At 53.2% G+C, this 24,817-nt stretch overlaps 1 protein-coding gene across 1 annotated transcript in view; it reads left to right on the forward strand.

Moving 5' to 3' along the window:
* The window catches only part of LOC147707531 (dynein axonemal heavy chain 5-like), a 1,425,553-nt gene that overhangs the window by 1,127,220 nt on the left and 273,516 nt on the right, over positions 1-24,817 (forward strand). The window lies entirely within an intron of this gene.

Genomic DNA, 24,817 nt, shown 5'->3' on the forward strand with positions numbered 1-24,817 from the left:
CAACTGGAATTTCTGGGGCTGTCAGAGATGACACTGCAAATCATGGACTTCCGCAAGCCCATGCTGTGACTTTTTTGCATGTTAACGGCCCTTTCTGGCATGCTTGCAGTCCTTAAGGACCCAAGAGGCCTCCCAATTGGGCTTCGGCTGGTGGTTCCAACCTTGGCACCAATTAAAGCACTCTGCATTGTATTAGGGCTCCTGACTGTCGTTTATCCCAGTACCCGCACCAGCACTACAACCCACCCCAGAACATGATCCACCAATGCTGATGTCCTCACCATCTACTCTGCACAATGACATCTAACCCATAATGCTGTTTGATGCTGAGGCGTCACCTCCCTGACGTCAACGAATGCTGCATGCTCCCTTATCTGAGCCACAGCCTCTTTACCCTCTTCTGATTCAGACACTGTGCTTTTATCTTCTGGAGGGGTTCATGTCCTTTATGACTTGTTTGGCACAGACTCAGATATTGAGTACAATGATGCTGGGGATGACCTTGCCCAGGCTTACCTAGATGACAACTTGTACGAGGACCCCCAGAATGCCAGTGGTCTGGATACTTCCCCAAACACTAGACTAGTTTCTCCCCCAGGACCTGCCATGAAAGACAGCTCCTCCTTTTCTATGAATTTGTGGAGGGCACCAGAGGTTCTTGACCTTCAACTTTTCACACACTAAGTTAAAAACAATGTACTGACAGAGGTGTTGCAGCCTGGGCAGTCGAGTTCTGAACCTCTACTCTCATTCATTGCAGCTCTTACTGATACACTGTTTTGTACCTGGGCCAAACCTTGCTCAGGCCTACCTGTGCATCACCAGATTGCTAGACCCCATCACCCTGGTCCAGTTTACCTAGCTCTCCTTTTCCAGCACTGCACTCTTGATAGCCTTCTGGTGCAGGCTTCGGCCAGTAGGGTAAATCCAAACTCATTCCCCACTATTCCAGCGAAAAGGAATGAAGAGGATAGAGTCTTTTGGTAAGCAGTTTCTTTCCTCTATGAGTTTAGTCCTGCACTCAGTACATGCCTGCTGCTCATAAACCACCACTCTCATGCCTTGTGGGACTCCATAGCCCAAGTATTGCCCATGGTCCCAGTGTAGCCCGAGCCATAATTTCTTAAGACACTCAATATGGTTGTGATTGGGCCAAGATCCCCATCTGCTACAGTCTGGATACTACTGACACACTGAGCAGGGCTATTTTTCATTCGTAGGCATGCCTGGATGTGGTCCACTGACTTTTCAGGAGATGTTCAGGTTATTCTTATGTATCTGCTGTTCGATGGTTCCTGACTTTTTTGGGGAAAAGCACTTGTGACCTTGGAGTGCTTCAATCATAACGAGGCCACAGGATCTCTCTAGGCCTTTCTGCTCCTCTGTTTCAGCTGAACCATTAGTTTTGCCCCCTCCTTGGCTATAGTAGGGGCTTTCAGTACTGCCAACATCCCCAGCAGGTGCAACAATCTCCCCATCTTTTTCATTGCTGCAGTACCCCCTGCAGAGTGCAACAGGATAGCATTCAACCCATCTCTCTGCTACCCCTCCCAAGGTCTTTAGTGTGCCCTTGCCAGCTCACATCCACTCATTCGGAGGCATGAACCAACACTGTCTCTCAGGGTGGTAGGTGATCACTTCAGACAGGTGGGTTCTGCAAATTGTTCAGCTGAGTTACGTTTTACCATTTCTCAAGACACTGCCGCTCCTTCCAGCATTCCCTGACAAGCTGACAGAGGACCATCTGCCACTCTTGTAGCATGAAGTACAGGCTCTTCGGCTAAAGAAGTCATACAGAGGGGGCCGATGTGAGAAATTTGTATTTTCCCACTTACTTCCTGGTGCAGAAAAAGGATTGGGCCTCCGTCTCATTTTAAATCTTCATCCTCCAGTGCCAGTCTGTGAAAAGACAAGTTCAAGATGCTCATCCTGGCCCAGGTCTTGTCTACTGTCTACCCTGGAGACTAGGTGGTAGCACTAGAGCTGCAGGACGCTTATTTACACATTGCCATCCTGTGGGCCGCCAGATATTACCCGGGATCCACAGTATGCCACAAGCATTTTCATTTTGCTGTATTTCCTTTTGGCCTTACTGTGACTGAGCTCCTGACATCCTTGGGGTTCACTATCAGTGTTCGAAAGGCACGCCTGACTCTTTCTTTGATGCCCCCCTTCATTGGAGCCATTTTGAACACAGTGCAGTTTCACACATATCCCTATTGTCAGAGAGTCCAGACATTTGAGCTATGATCCTGATGTTTCAACCTCTATCCTGGATCTCAATGAGGATGACTCTGAGACTGATGGCCTTCTGCATCTTGCTGACCAAGCAAGCCAGATGGCTAATGCGGGCTCTGCAGTGGGATCTAGCGTCCCAGTGGGCACAGCACCAAGGGGATCTTTCCAATTTGCTCAAGATTTCACCAGAGACTCCAAAGAGATCTTTAGTGGTGGCTGAGGGATCACAATTGGATCATCGGCAGACCCCTCTCCTTACCTTACCTGGAGTTCGCAGTGGAGACCAATGCATCACTTCTGGTTTGGGAAGGCCATCTGGGGGAGAAAATCAGAGACTCCTGGTCTCTGTCAGAGGCCCGGCTCCCTATCAACCATTTGCAACTGCAAGCTATCAACTTGGCATTGAAATCCTTCCTGCCCTCAATCAAAACAAAGTTGGTGCAGGTGCTTAAGGAGAACACCACAGCCATGTGGTACTGCAACAAGCCAAGGGATTTTTTTCTGGTGACACACCACCTAGCGGGTTCCCTGAATTCCAGTCCAGATTAACTAAGCCATCGATGCCTTGCTGATCACAATGGCAGTTGCATACAGAAGAGGTGCAGGGTATTTTTCGCGAGTGGGAAGAACCCTGGTTCAATCCTTTTGCTGCTGCTGAGAGCACAGTGTCAGCAGTTTTGCATGTTGGAGTTTCCAAAGCATCTGTCACTGGGAAACATGTTTCATGTAAAGTGGAACTTGAGACTGCTGTACGCCTTTCTGCCAATACCACTCCTGCCCTGAATTGTGAAGAAGATTCGGACCGACCTGGCCCGAGACATCTTAGCAGTTCCAAATTAGGTACAGAGAGTATGGTTTCTCAAACTGCTGTATATGAGCAGCTGTCCTCCGATCAGGCTCCCTCTTCAGGACGACCTTCTCCCACAGCTGCAGGGTGGGGTTATGCACCAGAACCTGTGCACCCTATGCCTCCATGCTTGGAGATTGAGCAGCGGGTGCCTTTGACCTTCCTCTCGAAGTGGTTGATATCATCTTGGCAGCCAGGCATACCTGAACCAAATCTGTATTTGGCTGCTGTTGTGGTAAGTTTGTAGCCTTGTACAACGCTAAACAGATCGACCAACTTCATGCCAAATTGTCTGAAGTTCTGTTTGTATTGTTCATAGCCCAGCAAGGTCTTGCTTTGGGCACTATTAAAGGGTACCTGCTCTCTCTGCCTTTTTACAGTTGCCAGGCCAGCCCTCTTTAAGTCACCTCTTGTGATACGTATCCTTAAAAGGTTACAACATATGTTTCCCCTTCTCTATTTATTATGCCCCAAAGGGATTTAAATTTGGTCCTCACTTTCCTAATGTGTGTGCCCCTTGAGCCTTTATACTGTTGTTCTCTTTGGCGCCTTACCATCAAGACGATCTTCCTTGTCCCCATTATGTTAGGGAGGGAAGTGAAAAAGTTACAGGCCCTGTCTGTCAACCCTCTTTATATCACTTGTTTTCTAGACCAGCTGGTTATGCAGACTCAAGTCTCCTTCCTTCCGAATATTGTGTCTCCCTTTCATGTCAGTCAGAACAACAGTCCTCTGGCATTGTGACTGAACCTGAAAAGGGCTCTCAGCTTCTCTGTTGATCTTACCAGAGAGCACCATGTAGATGATCAGCTCTTTATTGGATTCACTGGAGAAAAGAAAGGCAAGGCAGTGCAGAAGAGGACCATCTCTTGCTGGAGCTTCTTCCATATTAAGATCAACTGCCCATATGGCAAAAATGCTGCGCCCCTGGAGGCTTGCAGGGTCACTCTACCAGAGCCAAATGTGTGCCTGTCCTTGACATCTGCTAGGCCAGTCCTGAACATCTGCCACATGGTTGTCTCTTCATACGGTCACAAAGCACTACTGTCTGGACTGTCAGGTCTGTCAACATGAGCATTTGCCCATTGGGTCCTGCAGGGCTTTTTGGTTTGAGCTTGTTCTCAGACCCACCAGCTGGAAGGTATGGCGTTGGTAGCTATTAAAACGTTGAGGAATCTGTGATTAGAAGTCTCTAGCAGAAGAACAAGGACTTACCTTTGGTAATGCTCTTTCTGATAGAGACTCAATCTAACTGCAGATTCCTCACCGAACATCCTGCCTCCTCGCTCTGTGAACTGGGCTCTTTCATTAGTAAGATTCCACTTTAGAGATCTGGACACGGTGCAGTTGATCAGATATGAGCTCGGTGTCTTTGGGTGCGGACTAGTCAGAAACCAAGTAATGTTAGCGTGCATGGGAGGTGCCTAAATAGGCATGTCATACCCAGCGTGGATCAATGTTGATGCAGAGCCATTGACACCACCTGCCTGTATGCAAGAGTACTGCTAAAGATTTTCCAGATTGTTAGAAAGGAAATCTTAGGGTCGGCCAAGCAAGGGTGAGAGGCCTCCTGGCGAGGTTCCTCTCCTAGGATCGTACAGACGAGCAATCACCCCCCTACAGATGGACACCACACAAAGATAGGTTCGTTTTTATCAGTACTTTTAGGCAGGTTATCATACGATACAGGAATATCTGGATCCAGGGTTCCTCTCAACTTAGTCTCTGTGGGAAAGGGGTAGCGGGACAGTCTTGGTACCAGTCTGGTACAGGGATACCCTGCGCTCAGCTCTCAATCCTCGAGCTGGGGGTTCCTTGGTAGGGGCCGCGGCAGCGCCAGCAGGACTCCCGAGATGGATTCGCGAAGATGGGCCGCGGCAGCGCCAGCAGGACTCCAGAGATGGTTTCACGAAGATGGGCCGCGGCAGCGCCAGCAGGACTCCAAGGATGGTTTCACGAAGATGGGCCGCGGCAGCGCCAGCAGGACTCCAAGGATGGTTTCACGAAGATGGGCCGCGGCAGCACCAGCAGGACTCCAGAGATGGTTTCACAACGATGGGCCGCGGCAGCGCCAGCAGGACTCCAAGGATGGTTTCACGAAGATGGGTAGGATTCGGGCCAGTTGAGGAGAGGTCGTCGAGTTCCAACGGGGGTGAGCTGGGGGCTGCCCGGAGGAGCGGCACTCATGGAGGGTGGATGGTGCTGCTCTCGGCCGGGGAACAAATGTCGAGGTAGTCCGGGACCCGCCATGCGGGAGAAGTGGGGCCACGCCACGAGGCCAGGTCCAACACAAGTCCCCCCCAGCTGAAGGCAGGGAGAGTCACCCATCTTCTTGGGTAGTCTCCTCGACAAGGCGGAAGAAGCGGGACAGGCCATCTGCGTTGGCGTGGTCATTGCCTGGGCGATGCTCCACAGTGAAATACATCCCTTGCAGGGAGATGGACCAACGCAACAGCTTCGGATTCTCCCCTCGCATCTGCATCAGCCACCGCAGTGGTCGGTGGCCAGTTTGTACCCGGAAGTGGGTGCCGAAGAGATAGGGCGTGAGCTTCTTAAGGGCCCACACCACGGCGAAGGCCTCCCGCTCAATGGTGCTCCAGCGCTGTTCTCGGGCCAGCAGGCGTCGGCTAATGAAGGCCACTGGCTGGTCAATTCCCTCGGTGTTAGCTTGGGAGAGAACTGCTCCGACGCGTGATCGGAGGTATCTGTTTGCACTATGAATTCCCGGCTGTAATCGGGGGCTTGGAGCACGGGGGCGGTGCACATTGCTGTCTTGAGGGTCTCAAAGGTGGTCTGACACTCGGGTGTCCAGTGTACCTTCGGTGGTTGTTTTTTGGAAGTGAGTTCCGTGAGGGGGCCCACAATACTGCCATAGTCTTTTATGAAGCGCCGGTAATATCCAGTGAGCCCCAGTAAGGCTCGGACCTCTGTTTGGGTAACCGGGGGCTCCCAGGCCATGATGGCGTCGATCTTGAGTTGGAGGGGGGCCACCTGGCCACTTCCCACTTGGTGCCCCAGGTAGGTCACGGAACTTTGGCCGATCTGGCACTTGCTGGCCTTTATTGTCAGTCCTGCCCGTTGGAGGGCGGCCAAGACCTCCCGGAGGTGTTGGAGGTGTTCAGCCCAGTGGAGGCTGTACACCGCGATATCGTCCAGGTAGGCGGCGCTAAACTCCTCAAGCCCCGCCAGCACCTTATTCACCAGTCTCTGGAACGTGGCGGGGGCGTTTTTCATCCCAAAGGGCATCACCCTGAAGTGGTAGTGGCCGTCGGGGGTGGAAAAAGTGGATCGCTCCTGGGCGCCCGGAGTGAGTCTGATCTGCCAGTAGCCCGCGGTTAGGTCGAAGGTGCTCAGGTAGCGGGCTGCCCCCAGGCGATCGATCAGTTCATCAGCCCGGGGGATGGGGTGAGCGTCTGTTTGGGTGACGGCGTTCAGACCCCGGTAGTCCACACAAAACCTGAGTTCGGGGGCGACGCCAGGGGCGGCGGCCTTGGGGACCAGGACAACAGGGCTGGCCCATGGGCTGTCGGAGGGCTCGACCACCCCCAGAGCCAGCATTTTGGACACTTCCGACTGGATGCAGGCTCGTACTCTATCGGGAACTCGGTAGGCCCGGTGCCGTATCAGCGGGCTATCCCCGGTGTCGACATCGTGGAGGCACCATGGGGTGACCCCGGGGGTGAGAGAGAATAGATCGGCAAATAGTTCTTGGCAATCTTGGCTCTGTGCTGGGGTCAGGGTGGAAGAGAGGTTGACTCCTTCCACGGAGCCGTCTTTTTCGAGGGCATTCAGGAGGTCTGGCAGGGGCTCGGAGTCCTCTTCAGCACCACTGTCGGTAGCCATCAGGAGGCTAAGTTCTGAGCGGACAAAGTGAGGCTTGAGTCTGTTGGCATGGAGGACCCGGAGGGGGTTCCTGGGAGACTCCATGTCCACCAGGTAGGTGACAGGGCTCTTGCGCTCCACCACCTTGAAGGGCCCGGTCCATTTGTTTTTTTTTGTTAAATTTATACTTTATTACACCTTAGATGTAAGCACACAGCACTCATCGCCTACAACCCGGAGGCCGGCGGCAACAATAGATAGCACCTAGGTCAATGGTCAGTAGTCGCATACACAGCCGTAATGCCAGCATCCCGGGGGCCTGGCGGCGTACACATATGAAAGAAAGAAAAAGAGGACCGTTGCGTGGAAATAGCCTATGACTGACATCAAAAATAAAGTAGTTAATACTGGTGCCGACACCCATGACCATAGTTCGGTGTGCAAAAAAGATAATGCAGTTAATTCGTGTGTGCTAAACAAAGTCTCGGAAGCATAGTAACAAAATATCCTGGGAGAGGGAAGAAAAAAGGGTGCAATAAACCCACATCTAAACAACCCCCCACCCTTCAAACAAGCCAGCCTACCCGTACCCGTGTCCACCCACCCACCTGCACCAACTACTGATTCTATAGATGAACTTAGTACCCATGGCGGAGGACCCGAGGGCCCAATGGTGTGATGCAGAATTCAAAAGGGACCACTAAGGCCACCCTCCCAGCACAACCGTCCCGGGGACTCACGCACCTAACTTCTCAACTGACACCCAGATGGGACCAGACAACCACATCCGAGAAAGGGACAGTCAACCATGCATCATGTTAGCCTCCGCTGCCTCCACCCCGCCCTCCTGCAGCTCATCCAGCTCCTCCCCTTCGGGGTCTGATTCACCGCCCCCCTTAGCGCACTGATATTCCCTATATAACCCCCAGAAATTCCTAGGGCGACTCTTTGGGGGAATCAGTTCATTATACACCTCAGATTGTGTACAGCAATACAGCAAATCCGTCTCCCAGCGCCTTTTAGTAGGAACCGGCCCCCTCATCCAGCACAACGCAACCAGGCGCTTGGCCGTCAGCAAGGCCATATCAGCCAAGCGCCGCACCGCCACAGACAACGGCTTGGAAAAACCCAGCAGCGCCAGAGCCGGCAGAACCTCCGTACCCAGCATAGAACTAAGTTCCGAGAATACCTCCCGCCAAAACTTATGGATACTAGGGCAAGTCCAGGACATATGCAAGAAATCAGCTGTGGGAAAATGGCATCGCTCACACTCCGCCGACTCCCGCAAACCGTATCTATGTAATCTGTCCGGAGTGTAGTAGACCCGCTGTAAATATTTAAAATGTATCAGACGATGTCTACTATTAAGTGAAATCTTCCTAGTGTTCGTACAGCAGTATTGCCACATCTCATCCGAGATCGTCAACTGAAGATCACACTGCCAGGCCAATCTGGCCTTGGAGAGAGGGTACTGCCGGTGCCGGTCCCCCAGTTTCTTAAGATTAGTTACCAATTTACGGGACGAGGGGTTCTGAATAACGTACGTGAGCTCCGGCACTTCCTGCGGCTCTGCCAATTCCGGGCCCAGCAACTCCTGCAACGCCCTAAGGACCCGGTGGTATTGGAAGCTGTGTAACAGCGTCGTTCCAGAGTGGGATTGGAGGACTTGTCGCGACGTCTTCACTGTGCCGTTCAAAAAGAGGTCCCCCATCTTTTCTATGCCCAAGTCCCGTAACGCCTTCAAGACACCCTTCTCTGTCAGCGGGGCCAACCACACCGCCCATTCCACTCTCAGAAGGGGAGACTACAACAGCTCGCTCTCACGGGAGCGGACTAGCTCATGCCAAGCGTGGTTTGTAGCGGCAAGTGAGTCCAAATTACCAACCCTGCGATTGACAGGACAGCATATTGTGGCCGGAAGCGGGGTGGGGTCCGCAAAGAGGCGCTCCAGCTTCACATGCGGGATGCCAGGGTCCCCATGGATCCAGGTGTGGAGATGAGCCCCTTGTGCTATCCTGTAGTACCTTTCTAGATCAGGAGCTCCCAGACCCCCGCGTTCATAGGGAAGCATTAGAGTTTGCCATCGAACCCTCGGCTGTTTGCCCCCCCACACAAGTCTGATAAGCGTCTGCGTAAGCTGACGAAAAAAGGCCTTTGAGAGTACGACAGGTATGTTAGCAAAGAGAAAGAGGAACCTGGGTAGCACCACCATCTTCATAATTGCTATCCTGCCCATTAGGGACAGCGGGAGCCTGCACCACACCTCTACGTCATCCACTAGCTTAGAGTACGCAACCCCATAGTTCTCGCGTATCAGGATCTCTGGATCGGTGTGAATACGGATCCCTAAATAACGTATAGAGTCCGTGGTCCATTGCAACGGGTATTCCGAGTCAAATGGGAGGGTCACTGGAGTCAGAGGTAACGCCACAGATTTGTTCCAATTGACCCGAAGGCCCGAAAGGGCTCCGAACCTTACCACCTCCAACAAGACAGCCGACAGATTCACCTCCGGCTCTCGGACATACAACAGAGTGTCGTCAGCATAAGTTGATATGCCAATCTTATAAGAAGGGAAGTTGATTCCCTCGAACCCGTGGTATTCCCTAATAGCGCAGGCCAGGGGTTCCGCCACCAGAGCATACAGAAGTGGGGAGAGGGGGCAGCCCTGCCGAGTGCCCCTACTGATCTCAATCGGGGCAGTGACCGAGTTCCCTATCTTTAGCCGCGCTGTCGGCTTGTAGTACAGAGCCCCTAGCATCTGAAGGAAGGGTTCGCCGAGCCCATACTTACGCAGAACCCTGAGCATAAACGGCCACTCCACTGAGTCAAAGGCTTTTTCCATATCCAGGAAAATAGCCACAGCCTTGTTCTCTTGCCGGACATGTTGAATGGTGCCTAGCACCGTACGAATATTATAAGTCAAGTTCCGGGCGGGGACAAACTCTGCCTGCTCCGGGGCAACCAATTCTGGGACAAGTAGAGCCAACCGTGCCGCCAAAACCTTTGCATATAATTTGGCGTCTACGTTATTCAGTGAGAGCGGCCTATATGAGCCACACTCGTTGGGGGGTTTGCCCGGCTTCGGGATGGTGATGAGAAGCGCCTCCCTCATAGACTTCGACATGCTACCCTGTTGACAAATGTCGTCAAAAAGGAGCATCAAGTAGGGTACCAATTTGTCTTGAAAAGCCTTATAGAAGGCCACCGTAAGGCCGTCCGACCCTGGAGCGCTGCCTGACCTCATCCCCTCCAGCGCCTCCATGATCTCCTCTTTCTGGAATGGCGCCATCAGAAATTCTCGTTGCCAATCAGCTAAAAAGGGCATCTGGATGTAACTCAGATAGTCGTCAATTTCCTCCTCCAGGTGGCCTGATCGCGACGTATACAATGCGGTATAATAAGTATGGAATTCCGCCAGTATATCCTGTTCCCCAGTCACCACATCACCACTAGCTGTTAATAACTCCTCGATCACCAGGGGCGGTCTGCTATTACGCATCAGTTTAGCAAGCAGGGAGCCAGGGCGGTCCCGTTCCCCATACGTGCGTGCCGTGGCATACTTTCCCATATGTCGTATCTCCCTATACGCCTCATCATGGAATTCCGATAGCAGGGGCTTAAGCCTTTCAGTTATGTTCGCATCTCCTGCACCCCCCGCTTGACGTTCCAGATCAGACAACTGAGTTTCCAGACATTTCAACCGCTGCCTAATAGCCTTAAGCACCCCGGAGTGTTTGGCCATTGTCATCCCCCGTATGTACACTTTGAATGCATCCCAAAGCACCTGGACACTATCCACCGACCCCACATTAGTCGAAAAGTACGTATCTATATCCTCAGCCAATTCCCCTCTGAAGGCCTCATCCAGAAGTGAATACGGGGGGAACCTCCAGGTGAACGGGGGTATCCTTCTAGCCGGGGCCTCTAGTATCAAAAGCAGTGGCGAGTGGTCAGACAACGTGCGGGGCAGCACAGCACAACTCTTCACGGAGTTAAGGAGGGAGCGGGAGACAAACCAATAATCGATCCTCGTGTGCACATTATGATAGGCTGAGTAGTGAGTGAATCCACCCTTCCTCGGGTGCCTATGACGCCACACATCCAGCAGATCAAGTTTCACTAGCTCCGCATGCATAAGTAATGCCGAGGCCGCCGGGGTCCTGGGAGCGCCAGCCGACCTATCCAACTCCGGGTTCAACACAAAATTGAAGTCTCCCCCCCACAGCAACCTGGAGCCCTCATACCGTCTACAGAGGTCCGCCAGCGCGGTGTAAAAAGCAGGCGTGTCGTAATTGGGGCCATACACATTCACTACCAACGAATCGTGGCCTTTCCCCACACAGCGAGCAACAGCATACCGACCCTCCGGGTCCACAACAACCTTCTGCAGTGTCAACTGAGATTTGGGATTAGCCCACGTAAGCACACCCCTCGCATGTGTAGTGAACCCTGCAGCAACACAAGCACTCCCCAAACCCCTGGTCTGTAACATAGGACTGGTCAGAGGCAGGTGGGTTTCTTGGAGCAAGGCGCGATCAACCCGGTGCCGCTGCAAATAAGCTATTACCTTCCTAAGTTTACGGAAATCATTCAGCCCCCTCACATTCCAAGACAGCAGTCTGAGAGAGTTGGGGCCACTCTCCGGCCCTAGAGACTCAGCGTCCACCATCGTAGGACAGGGAACAAATCAGGGTAGCACAGGTGGCACAGTAGACACAATCCAGTAGCAGGCCTTACAAAACCCTCCCCCCAACAGACCCCGAAAGACCTACATAACATGGTCAACAAGAGAAGAACATAGCAACCACCCACCCACCCACAGCCGACCAACCCCAACCCGGTCAGACAGGTCCCACCACCACCCACCATCCTCCCACCCCAATGAAAAACACTACTAACCCAAGGGCCCTCAGGAGAGCCAGAGGCCGAAAGCGCAGGGGCAGAGGTTCCCAGCTGGACAACAGTACAATTAGCTCAAGGACCTCAGACCTCGATGGCTCCACCACCCCGCCCCCCAGTACCATTCAGCACCCTCACCAGCCCAAAAAAAAAAACACACAGTCAAATAACAAGTATCCCACGCGCGGGAGAGCCTTCCCCAAAGCCACCAGCTAACAGTAAAAAGTGTTGACTCCACGACCCTATTGCAGTCCACCAATAGCAAGAGTACATCGCCCATTGTCTATTAAAGAGGTTCACAGCACCTGTAGCAGAGATAAACGCTTGGAAGGGGCCCAGCCGACCCGGAGAAGAATCAGCAGATTAGATTACCCCTGACCATCCATGGAAGCAGCCTCCTCCGCGTCCTCACGTTGGCCCCTCGGGCTGTTGCGTTGTTCCTTGGCCCACTCCTTTAGAGATTTTTTCAGGTCCGCCGGGTCAGTGAAAAAGTGCGAGTGTCCCTGTTTGTTGATCCGGAGTCTCGCCGGGTACAACATGGCGTAGTCCAGCCCTAGGTCTCTCATCTGTTTCTTATACGGGGCGAAGCGCTTCCTCTCCTCCTGCACTCTCGCCGTGAAGTCCGGATAGAGGGAGATGTTCATGCCCTCGAATTGCAGGTTTCCTTTCTCCCTCGCCAGCCGGAGTGCCAAGTCTCGATCCCTATAGTTCAAAAGTTTCGCAATGATCGGCCGCGCCGGGAGTCCTGGCTGCGGTTTTGGCCCCAGAGTGCGATGAGCCCTCTCGACGATGAACATAGGGGAGAAGACCTCCTCCCCCAGAAGTGTCTGAAGCAGTTTCTCCACGAACAACTCCATTTTGCCAGTGTTGGTAGATTCCGCCACCCCAGTAATGCGGACGTTGGAGCGCCGTGAGCGTGCCTCCAAGTCCTCCGTCTTGTCCTGAATGACTTGGAGTAGACGTCCGAACTGCTTGCGGTCTTTATCCCATTCCGTTTGGGCTTCCTCTGCTTCCGTTAGACGCCGTTCCGCCATATCCAGCCGCTCAGCATGTTTATCCACCCTCTCAGACATTCGGTCCATCCTGAAGGACAGGGCGTCAATTTTTGTGCCAATTGCCGCCATGCTGTCCTGTAAGCCCCTTTCCATGGCGCCCAACATTTCACGAATGTCCGCACACAGTGAACTGTCGGTTGCCGTAGGCCGCGGCGAGGCATCCGGGGCCGGCCCCTCAGCACCTTTTGCTTTCCGCTGATCAAACGACAGTTTGGGTTGATTCTTATCGCCTTTCCCCATAGCGTTCCTAGTGGACATTCAGCAAGGCGCTCAACCGCCAGCAAAAATATCGCCAGCGAGTGTTAGTGGGGCGAAGAGGGGACACTGGGGGAGCTAGCTTCGAAGGGCGAGGCGTTGCGCAGCAAGAAATGCAGCCAAGATGGCGGCCAAACGCCCCGCAGCACGAGTAGGCCTAGTAGCCAGAGAGGCACGCCACCAAGCACTCTCTCAGAACCAGGTCACACCAATGTCAGGTAGCTGGGCCCCACACTCCAGCACACTTCCAATCCGCAGCTCCGCAGTGGTCCTTGAGACGCGCATGGCGCAGGCAACGGCCGATGAAACTCTCCCCAAGGGGACGCCGGCCCGCCGGTGGCTTCCTGCAGCGTCCAATTGTACCTCAAAGCATCAGCACTCTTTCACCCATCAAGGGCACAAACGAGGGCCAGTTCACCACTGCCGCTCCAGGGAACACGGCGTGATAACACACAGCAGGAACAGTTGTGCAGACACCCAATAGGCAGACCGACACCACTCTGGCTCCACTGGCCGCACGTAGCGTGACGCAGCTCGGGCGGCTCCTCAGGATAGACCGCGGACTACGGCCTGGTCCGCCACTGCGCCCTCCTACCAACAGCGAAGCGAAACCACATCGGATTTCGACCGGGGAAAGGCCCCCCACCAGGCCGGGGTGTAGATGGAGAGTCCACCGCAGTTTCCAAGGCTGGCTAGGTGCCAAAAGGATAGTTTTGTCGAATATTAAAGGGGCTCAGGCGAGGAGCTCAGCGCTCACACGTCTTTCATGGACGCCGGCAAGCTCCGCCCCCCGGGCCGGGTCCATTTGTCCTGGAGGGCGCATGGTTCGACCGGGGACATGACCCAGACCGGTTGTCCCGGCTCGAACTCAATGGACGAGGCGTTTTGATCATACCAACGTTTCATGTCTTCTTGACTGGCTTCGAGGTTGGCTTTGGCAAGTTCCCGGAACCGCCGAGTCTGGTTCCGGAGGGTCAGGAGGTACCGGTACACATCGGGAGGAGCATTTCGGGCGGTCACCACCCATCCTTCTTTGACCAAGCTTAGGGGACCACGGACAGGGTGCCCGTACAATAGTTCGAAGGGGCTGAATCCCAGGGACTTCTGGGGGACCTCCCGATAGGTGAAGAGGAGGCAGGGCAGTAACACGTCCCATTGGCGTCGTAAGGGCTCCTCCAGGCCCATGATCATACCCTTGAGGGTGCGATTGAAGCGTTCCACCAGTCCGTTGCCTTGAGGGTGGTAGGGGGTCGTAAATTTGTATGTGACCCCGCACTGTTGCCATAGGGACTTCATGTATCGGGAGATGAAGTTCGTGCCCCGATCACTGACGACTTCTCGGGGGAAGCCCACCCGGGAGAAGATCCCCATCAGGGCCCGGGCCACCACGGGAGCTGTCACGGTCCTGAGAGGTATGGCTTCGGGATAGCGGGTGGCATGGTCCACGAGGACGAGTATGAACCGGTGACCTTGTGATGTCCGGGGTTCCAGGGGCCCCACGATGTCGATCCCTACCCGCTCGAAGGGAGTGTTGACGACTGGGAAAGGTTGCAGGGGGACTTTTAGTTTTCTGCCGCTCTTCCCGCTGGCTTGGCAGGTGGGGCAGGCTCGGCAGTGGTTGATCACATCGTTCCTCATCTTGGGCCAGTAGAAGTGGGTCACCAGGCGGCTGTAAGTTTTGCCTGCCCCATGTGTCCGGCGAGAGGCACATCATGGGCCAGGTTCAGGAGGAAGTCTCTGAATCGGAGGGGGACTACCAGCACCCGGCTGGCTCCTAGCTCAGCAATCTTCTGCTCACTGTAAAGGAGCTCATTGTCCCAATAGACCCAGTGGGCCCACGAGGCATCCCCTGCGCTCTGGGCTGCGGCTTGCTGTCGGATCCCCTCGAGGGAGGGACACGTTTTTTGCTCTTGGCGGAACTGTTCTTGAGTGGGGCCCCCTTCTTGGCGCCACTGGGCCAGTTCCGGGAGGTCGCGAGTGAGGCAACTTCTTCATCGTTGGGCCCCCGTGGACCGGGTTCAGGGTTGGTGTCTTCGGTGAGGACGGGTGGTGGAGGCTCGGGCCACTCGGGTTCTTCAGTTGAGGGGATGGCGTGGGCGGCCATGGATCGGGTCGTCGCGCAGACCCATTCAGGGAGGCCAAGCATCCCCAGGTGCTCCCTCCGCTTGACGGCAGCCCAGGGGGAGCTCTCGAGGTCGTTCCCGAGGAGACAGTCTACGGGGGCATCGTCTCGGACGGTCACTTTCAGCATGCCCGACACTCCCCCCCCATTCAAAGGGGACGCTGGCCATCTGGCACAGGCTCTCGGAGTTATCCGCGGACCGTACTGGGCACAGTACATTGGGCAAGATTTGATCCGGGGTCACCAGGTGGCAACGGACGGCCGTCACGCTGGCTCCCGTGTCGCGGAGGGCTTCGGCCCGGTGTCCATTAATGGTGACCCACTGGCTGTACTTCTGAGTGTTGGCCGGGATTGGGGCCCTGGGGACCATGTCTCTTTCGCCCAGACAGGCTGCGGGCTCCCACTCGGTCTGGTATTGTTCATAGTTTTCGGCTTCTTCTTCGCCCTGCTCCTCCCCCAGGGAGGCGGCGGCGATCTGGCGGTTCTGCGGACCCGTGGGGTTGGATGGCTGGTTTCTGGGACAGTTGGGGTCATTGGCGTAATGACCTGGACGCTGGCATTAGTGGCAGATAACGTTCGGGCGGGATCCCGGCCGTGCAGGGGGGGCTCCTCTCCCGGCCAGGGAAGGGGGAGTGTTGGTGGGGGGCACCGTGGCGAGGCCCCGGCCCTGGCCTCCTCCTCCTCCGCCTCGCGGACGGTGGGACCCTTGGGGGGCTCGGCCTTGGTCTCCCCCCCAGTTCCGGGGGACCCGGGTGCTCTCCCATCGATCCGCTTCGATGGCGAGTTTCCGTGGCTCGGTCAGTTTGCTGTCGAGGAGATGCTGCCTGAGTTCGACGAAACAGTTGTTGGAGAGGTGTTCCCATACAATGAGGTTGAACAATTGTTCGTAGGTGGCGACCTGGCTGCCCTTGATCCACCCCTCTAAGGCTCTGCTGTAGAAGTTCACATATTCTACCCAGGTGGTACCGGGGATCCTCTTGCAATCTCGGAATCGCTGCCGGTACATCTCGGGGGTGAGCCCATAGCGAGTGAGGAGGGCGGCTTTCATATGTTCGTATGAGGTCATCTCGGCGTCGGGGAGCTGTAGCAGGGCGTCTCTCCCCTCATTGACGAATCTCCCCCACAACCCGGCACCCCAGTCTTTTTGTGGTACACGGTGGGAGGTCATGGCTACCTCGTAGGCCTTAAACCATTGCTGGATGTCGTCGTTTTTATGGTACTCTCGGACGACATCTTTGGGGATGTGGACCTTTGTGTCCGTAGCGGGAGGGGTGCTCTGGCTCCCGGAGACGCCTGTGTCCCCGTTTTTCGCCTTAATCTCTAGTTCTTTCAAACCGCGCTCGTGCTCGTACGTGAGCTTCTTCTCCTCCAGCTCCCTCTGACTTCTTTTTTCTTCCAGGTCTCCCTGTAATCGTAGTTGCTCAAGGGCTATCTTCTTTTCAGCCAGTTGCAGTTCCCCCTCTAAGCGGAGTCTAGCCATTTCTAATTCGTGGAGCCGGCTCCTTTCTCAGTCTCGGGCATCCTCGTGGGAGAGGCCCGTGTTTCTCTCCTCCTCTGGGGTTGCGGTGTTCTCGGTGATTGCGATGCCTTCATTTTGGGGTGGCGATGCGCCTGTCTCCATCCAGATCTGTAGGGCCTGCTTGAGATCGTCTTTGGTGCTTAGTCCTGTAGTAGCGATACCCAAGTCTTTGCAGAATTGCTTCAATTCTTTGTGACTGTACTCTTCCAGTCGTTCCATCTGGAACTCTGCGGTTGGTCCGGTTTCTTTAGTTGTCATGGTTGCCGTGTGCTTCAGTTCGTAGTGGGGCGAGTTACTCTCTGTACGATCTGCGTCGGCTCGGATCGCGCCGCTGGCCACCAATGTTAGAAAGGAAATCTTAGGGTCGGCCGAGCAAGGGTGAGAGGCCTCCTGGCGAGGTTCCTCTCCTAGGATCGTACAGACGAGCAATCACCCCCCTACATATGGACACCACACAAAGATAGGTTCTTAACGTTTTTATCAGTACTTTTAGGCAGGTTATCATACGATACAGGAATATCTGGATCCAGGGTTCCTCTCAACTTAGTCTCTGTGGGAAAGGGGTAGCGGGACAGTCTTGGTACCAGTCTGGTACAGGGATACCCTGTGCTCAGCTCTCAATCCTCGAGCTGGGGGGTCCCTTGGTAGGGGCCGCGGCAGCGCCAGCAGGACTCCCGAGATGGATTCACGGAGATGGGCCACGGCAGCGCCAGCAGGACTCCAGAGATGGTTTCACGAAGATGGGCCGCGGCAGCGCCAGCAGGACTCCAAGGATGGTTTCACGAAGATGGGCCGCGGCAGCGCCAGCAGGACTCCAGAGATGGTTTCACGACGATGGGCCGCGGCAGCGCCAGCAGGACTCCAAGGATGGTTTCACGAAGATGGGTCGCGGAAGCACCAGCAGGACTCCAGAGATGGTTTCACGACGATGGGCCGCGGCAGCGCCAGCAGGACTCCAAGGATGGTTTCACGAAGATGGGCCGCGGCAGCGCCAGCAGAACTCCAAGGATGGTTTCACGAAAATGGGTCGCGGCAGCGCCAGCAGGACTCCAGAGATGGTTTCACGACGATGGGCCGCGGCAGCGCCAGCAGGACTCCAAGGATGGTTTCACGAGGATGAGTTTGTCTCTGTGTCTCTCGACTCCAGGATACAATTGCCGACCTGCTCCGGAGCTGCCCTAGTTATAAGTCTGGCGTCCTTTGATGTCCGGGCCCTCGCACTTGGAGGCCGGAGGGTCCGGGATGTGCGAGTCCAGACACCCAGCAGGGGGGTGGAGCCAGCGCCCAGGGAGGCTGGGGGCGATCAAAACCAGCCGTCGGGGGACGGATGGGGGGACCATCGAAACTCCTTCCCCCATTGATCCGTCAAGTGGTCTCTTTACCCCCTGGTTGGATCGTGGTGCCTCGAAGTCGGGGCTTCGCTGGGTCTGCGGCTGGGGTCGGGCCGAGGCCACGAGGCCTGGTCGTGGAGGGTCCAAGATGGAGTCTGGGCCTGAGAATGGGGGCCCTGGGTAGGATTCGGGCCAGTCGAGGGTGTTGAGGAGAGGTCGTTGAGTTCCAACGGGGGTGAGCTGGGGGCTGCGCGGAGGAGCGGCACTCGTGGAGGGTGGATGGTGCTGCTCTCTGCCGGGGAACAAAGGTCGAGGTAGTCCGGGACCCGCCATGCTTCGCTGGGTCTGCGGCTGGGGTCGGGCCGAGGCCACGAGGCCTGGTCGTGGAGGGTCCAAGATGGAGTCTGGGCCTGAGAATGGGGGCCCTGGGTAGGATTCGGGCCAGTCGAGGGTGTTGAGGAGAGGTCGTCGAGTTCCAACGGGGGTGAGCTGGGGGCTGCCCGGAGGAGCGGCACTCGTGGAGGGTGGATGGTGCTGCTCTCGGCCGGGGAACAAAGGTCGAGGTAGTCCGGGACCCGCCATGCGGGAGGAGTGGGGCCACGCCACGAGGCCAGGTCCAACACAGATCCAGTCTGATGTCTGGGGAAATATTAAAAAGGTGAGGAATATGTGGTTAGATAGAGTCTCTACTTCAAAGAGCATTACCGAAGATAAGTGACTCGTTTGTCAATGACATTTTGATTTCTGGATGTTGGTACAATAACAACCTCAAAAATTAGGCAACAGGAACTGAGCTGAAACCCACACTTGAGTAGAAAGTGAAACATCTTGGGCTGTGCTTTAATATGAACAACTCCGAATATTAGTAGATTAGAGCTGTTAAAAGGAGCAGCAATTTTCAGTTCATAACGTTGAGATGGTACTACAGAACCAAATCAAACTTCCCGGTACCTAGCTAGTTTACTAACTGGACTACAAATATGTACTCAATGCACAGATGCTGGAAAAACATATAAATGTGTCAGACAATGTAAAGTATACATTAAGTGACCTACAACAGTTTTTAGCGGAGTGGAGGGGATCAAATGCAAGCTACTAGCCATTGTCCAAAGATATTTTAATGGACGATGGGTTTATACGCTGGTTCCCCGTTTTATCATTTAAAACCGAGTATGGCTAAGCGAGCCACCTAATCCAAATTAAACATCAAAATCCCAAAACCATGAAAAAGCAATCCCTGGACCTGGATCTCCTTGAATGAACACCTGCAGCACCTACCCATTCTGGGGCTCTATTGCAGCACTGTTGCTTTCTGCATTACTGCATATGCTTAAATGTCACCTAAATAGCACGGCAAATGCACTGCTCATTTATTGGGTCTTTCAGAGAAAGGTCTGGCTGTTAAGTATTCTAAATGCTGGTTTAGGTGCTCTGAACTGTATTACCTAGCACATAATATCAGTAAAAAGAGGTCTCAAGCCCAACAGACTCATGTTGATGCTATTATTAATGTGCCCGCTCCCAAAACTAGGGAACATTTAGTCTAATTTCTTGGTTTGCTGGAATTCTGTGCTAAAATTGTGGAAGGCTGTGTGGAAAAGATTGAGCCTTGTGGATGCTGCTGAAAAAATGCAGGGTTTATTTAGAACAGGGGTCTCCAACCTTTTCTGTAGTGAGAGCTACTTCTGATCAGCGAAAATCATCGTGAGCTACTAAAGGTCAACCAGCTAGCACATTTTATAAGAGACCCCCCTCGACACCCTCGCAATGCAACCAAGCACAGAAGCCATAGTCGTCACAGTACTGCCTGCTAACCTGCTGAAAGTACTTTTCTCTATTCACTCTGACACATCCTGCATTAGAACTTTTCAAATAAAGTTATCCAAATATGACACTGGAATGCGAAACATCTCACACAAGAGCTTTCAGCCTGGCTAGGAATGTGGTATCAAACAATCAGTACAGGCAGCACCATGGACAACAGACCACTCCTTGATCACTAAAGGGCAACGCTGTCACACCCATTTGTGATTAAAAGTAATATAAACACCTATTCAATGGCTTTTTGTCCACTGAACGGCCTACTAACTAGTCAGAGGCACCTTGGACCTGTTGCTGATGGCATTGCTAAAATCAGATACATCTTATCCAGATTTGTACCTCTCCAAACATTTGTGTTCCAGGGTGTGGGTCCGAACCTGGCACACCTCACTCCTCCCGCTCTATATAACATTTGCATTGGAACTGGCATCTCTGATAACCTCTGACACGGGGGCATGTAGGTATCGAACCAAATACATCCCTCGTGGTACCTTTAGGTGCCACATGGACTCTGTCCTGCAGTAATGCGGGAGGGGAAAGTTCACTTCTGTTCCACCAGTTGTACCCGCGGTGCAGCACACAACCTGGGGTCCTCTTGAGGAATACTGTAGCAGAGCTGTAAGAAAGCTGTCTGCAGTGCTCTTAATGTAGCACTGAACCTGTACCTTAGATCACCGCTAAGGGCTGAGCTGAAGTTGCATTTCCAATCCTTTTCAATTTAGGCTGTTTCTGTCCCCTGCTGATGGAGAAATCCAGCCGTTTTTTTTAGTCAGCCGAGGTATTCGGTAACGTAAACCCAGTAGCGCTCCAGCTGTCTCTAGGCACCAGCATTCACACCACAAGAAGCTGCCTCGAATCCATGAATAATTGTCTCCTAAAATAGGTAAATATACATTTCTGTTGCTCTATTGCTGTCAATACCTGGTGTGCATTTTAACAGACTTTATTATGAGTGTAAGAATCACGGGGTATGAGACATCAAGCAGGGAAAATTACCCTTTCAGGCCAGGCAGACTGCTCTTGTTGTTTTTTTCCCTCGCTGCCCCTCCAGCCGCCACTACTCGCAAACTAACAAACTAAGAAATCACAACTTTTTGAGGCCAGGACTTACCAATTAATGGGCTGCTCCTCACGCAAATCAGAGACGTGGTGCCGGACTTGAAAAGGTAGGCCACTTACACGCTACCAAACTTTTCGGCCCCTTCTAGCACACGTTGCGCAGGTTAAAAGCGTGGTGCCAGACTGCAAAAGGACGAGGCAGGTGGCGCAGAGATCACGCAGATGACGAACTACGTCGTACTCTTAAGCCCGGCCCAGCTAACTTCAATTCAGCCTATCGGAGCAGCTGATTTTGGTGAGGGCGGGCAACTGCTATTAAAAAAAAGCCGAAAAACGTAAAATGACCAAAAAGGGTTACAAAACTAGGATGCTGGAGCGAGCTACTCACCGGACCTCGGCGAGCTACCGGTAGCTCGCGATCGACCGGTTGGAGATGCCTGATTTAGAAAAACCTTGAAGTTGGAAATTTCTAAAACTCCTTGTTTAAAAGCACGTATTCATGCAAAGGAATGTGTCTTGGTACTAAATGCAAGTAATTGTGATTTGGGTTCAGTACTAATGCAGCACGACAAGCACAAGGGTTGGTTTGTGGCTTATTCTTCTCACACACTGACACCCTTTGAAAAGAATTACTTAGTCATAGAATACAGAGTATTGTTTTGCAGAGCGGCAGTAAGAAAATATAAGATATTTGTGTGAGGGATCAAATATTTTCTGTCAATAGATCATAAGCCATTAGTTAATTTATTTGTGTAGGCGGAGGCAAAACAATTCCGCACATTTAGTGCGACTTGCTGCTAAACTACAGTTCTTTTTATATGATCTTTAATCTGTTCAAGAGAAAGGAAATGTACTTGCTGACCTTATAGTTAGACTGCCTAGAGAAGGTAATACATGTGATTGCGATGATCTAGCTAAATAAGTTGTATTTTTGGTGATGCATGTTTATTTGGATACATTTGATGTTATGAGTCAGGAGGAATGGTCTACTGGATGTATAAAAGACAGCACACTCAATAATGTGATCAGATTCAAAACCAGTGGACGGCCAGAAGAGTACAGTGTGTCAGGTGAGCTGAAAGGATAAATAGGTCATTCTTATGCAGAGACAAGATTGTTCCACCTCAGAGTATTAAGCGCAACATAGTTCAGCTAGCTCATTAAGTTCGTGTTTGTGTGTCGAGATCCAAAATACTAATTGGGCTATGTTATTGGTGGCCTAAAATCTCTGATGTTGTTGACAGCTGGGTAAGAGAATGCAGACATTGCTTGTCCAGGGTTAAAACAGCCAAGGCTTGTTATACTGTTGCTTTTCCAATTGAGTTACCTGATGGTCCATGGAGGAAATTAGGCATTGACATCATTGTCCCTTTCTCTGTCTTACCTTTGGCTTTTTTGTACGGTTCACTATAGTTTATTTTTCCAAATATCTGAAAGTTCATATATCAAAAAGAGTCACTGGGTAATGTTCTATCTTTGTTTTATGACCTGTTTTGCAGGGAAGGTATACCGAAGATTATTATTTTCGACAGTAGGACTCAATTCACTAGTAACAAATTTAAAGAGTTACTAAAAAAATCTGGTATAAAACAAAAGAAAGCAGCTTTGGCCCACCCGGGAAACAATGATCAGTCTGTGCCCACACCACATATTCAACAAACCAGATGCAGCCATCACACCCCAACTATGGAAGGTCATCAACATCTCCTTCGAAACAGCGACATTCCAGACATTCCCGGAAAGCTGGAAGCACGTAGAAATCAACGCCCTCCTCAAGAAGCCCAAGGCGGACCCCAAGGACCTAAAGAACTTCCGGCCCATTTCCCTGCTCCAGTTCCCGGCAAAGGTCTTCGAGAAAATCGTCAACAGGCAATTGACCCGCCACATCTAGGACCTGTCCCTGTCCGGATTCAGACAAAACGACAGCACCGAGACAGCCCTCATCGCCGCCACAGACAACATCAGGCGCCAACTAGACAACGGCGAAACATCAGCCCTCATCCTCCTGGACCTGTCGCCACCTTCGACACAGGCTGTCATCGCACTCTAAAGACACGCCTCCGAGAAGCCGGAATCCAGGAGAAGGCCCTTGACTGGACCATGTCCTTCCTTTCCGGCTGAACCCAGAGCATCCGCCTCCCACCCTTCCGATCAGAAGCCACCGACATCATCTGCGGCATCCCCCAGGGCTCAGCCTGACGCTGTTCAACATCTACATGCCCCCCCTCGCACAAGTGTCCCGCCATCACAACCTCAACATCATCTCCTACTCCGACGACACCCAGCTCATCCTCTCTGTTAGACCTGACATCCTTGGCGTGGGTCCCCCAACCACTTTTTCGCCCTCTCATGTATGACCTCTTTCTCTTTGTGCTGGACTACGACGCGCTGCGTACAGCACCCCTGCTAACCAGGGCCACGGTGCGAGTGCTGCCTTTCAAAGTATAACCATGAACAGTGTATCTGACCCGGAGTAAATGGTAGTAGCTCCAGATTAGTGTCCCTAACGTTATGTGTATGTGAGATATTCTTGTCGAGGAATGCAGGTTAGAACCGGAGCATAGAAATGACCCTTGCAGAGAAATGTCCAGATTCCTAACCTCGTAGTGGGCCCCAGATGTGTAGTCAAGTGTCTGGCTATCTTCCACAGCCTGGGGGTAGCTGGCCTCCGCCAGATCAGAGAGGCGGGGTAGTCCTGGCAAGTGTCCTGCTTTCTACAATGCCGGCCCCACTTCCAGCGGAGCGTCTGCCACCCCGGCCTCCCTCCTGCAAAGTACGAGGGTGCCATCTGGCCGAAAAGACCGACAACAGAGACCTGGGTGGAGGGGAACACCCTACGTGATCAAAGACTTCAAAGACTTTCTGGGAAATAACTAGGGAACCCTTAAACTGGAGATCAGATCGCTTTTGGGACACAAGAGAGCCCTGCTGACCCCGTCGCGGCTCACGGATCGTACCTCATGTACGCGAAGCATCTCACCATCCCAAGCCCTGCTGACTTTGTCGCGGCTCGGACCTTGAGAATCATACCCCAGGGTACTTGAAGCCTTTCACCATCCCTGGCCCTGCTGACTGTGTCGGGGCTCAGACCTTGAGAATCGTACCCCTGGGACTTGAAGTTTTTCACCATCCCAAGCCCTGCTGACTGTGTAGCGGCTCGAACCTTGAGAATCGTACCCCGGGTACTTGAAGCCTTTCACCAACCCGAGTCCTGCTGACTGCGTCGCGGCTCGGACCTTGAGAATCGTACCCCTGGTACTTGAAGCCTTTCACCATCCTGAGCCCTGCTGAATGTGTCGCCGCTCGGACCTTGAGAATCATACCCCTGGTACTTGAAGCCTTTCACCATCCCGAGCCCTGCTGACTGTGTCGCGGCTCGGACCTGGCGAATCGTACCTCCGGTACCTGAAGCAGTTCACCATCCCGAGCCCTGCTGACTTTGTCGCGGCTCGGACCTTGAAAATCGTACCTCCGGTACCTGAAGCATTTCACCTTCCCGAGCCCTGCTGACTTTGTCGCGGCTCGGATCTTGAGAATCGTACCTCCTGTACGTGGAGCATTTCACCATCCCGAGCCCTGCTGACCTTGTTGCGGCTCGGACCTTGAGAATCGTACCTCCTGTACGCAAAGCATTTCCCCATCACGAGCCCTGCTGACTTCGTCGCGGCTCGAACCTTGAGAATCGCACCCCTACCCTTCAACTGTGAGTAACCGAGTCACCCTAGCTACTCGAACCCCATCCGAATTGACCTATTGTGGAAGTGTACTGTCATTGGGCCTTGTGTTAAATCAATATATAAAAAGACTATATTTTCATAGAAACCTGGTGTTGTGTCCTTTTGTAGT

The sequence above is a fragment of the Lissotriton vulgaris genome, chromosome 6 (genome assembly GCF_964263255.1).
Source record: "Lissotriton vulgaris chromosome 6, aLisVul1.2, whole genome shotgun sequence".
In the NCBI taxonomy this organism is placed as follows: Eukaryota; Metazoa; Chordata; class Amphibia; order Caudata; family Salamandridae; genus Lissotriton; species Lissotriton vulgaris.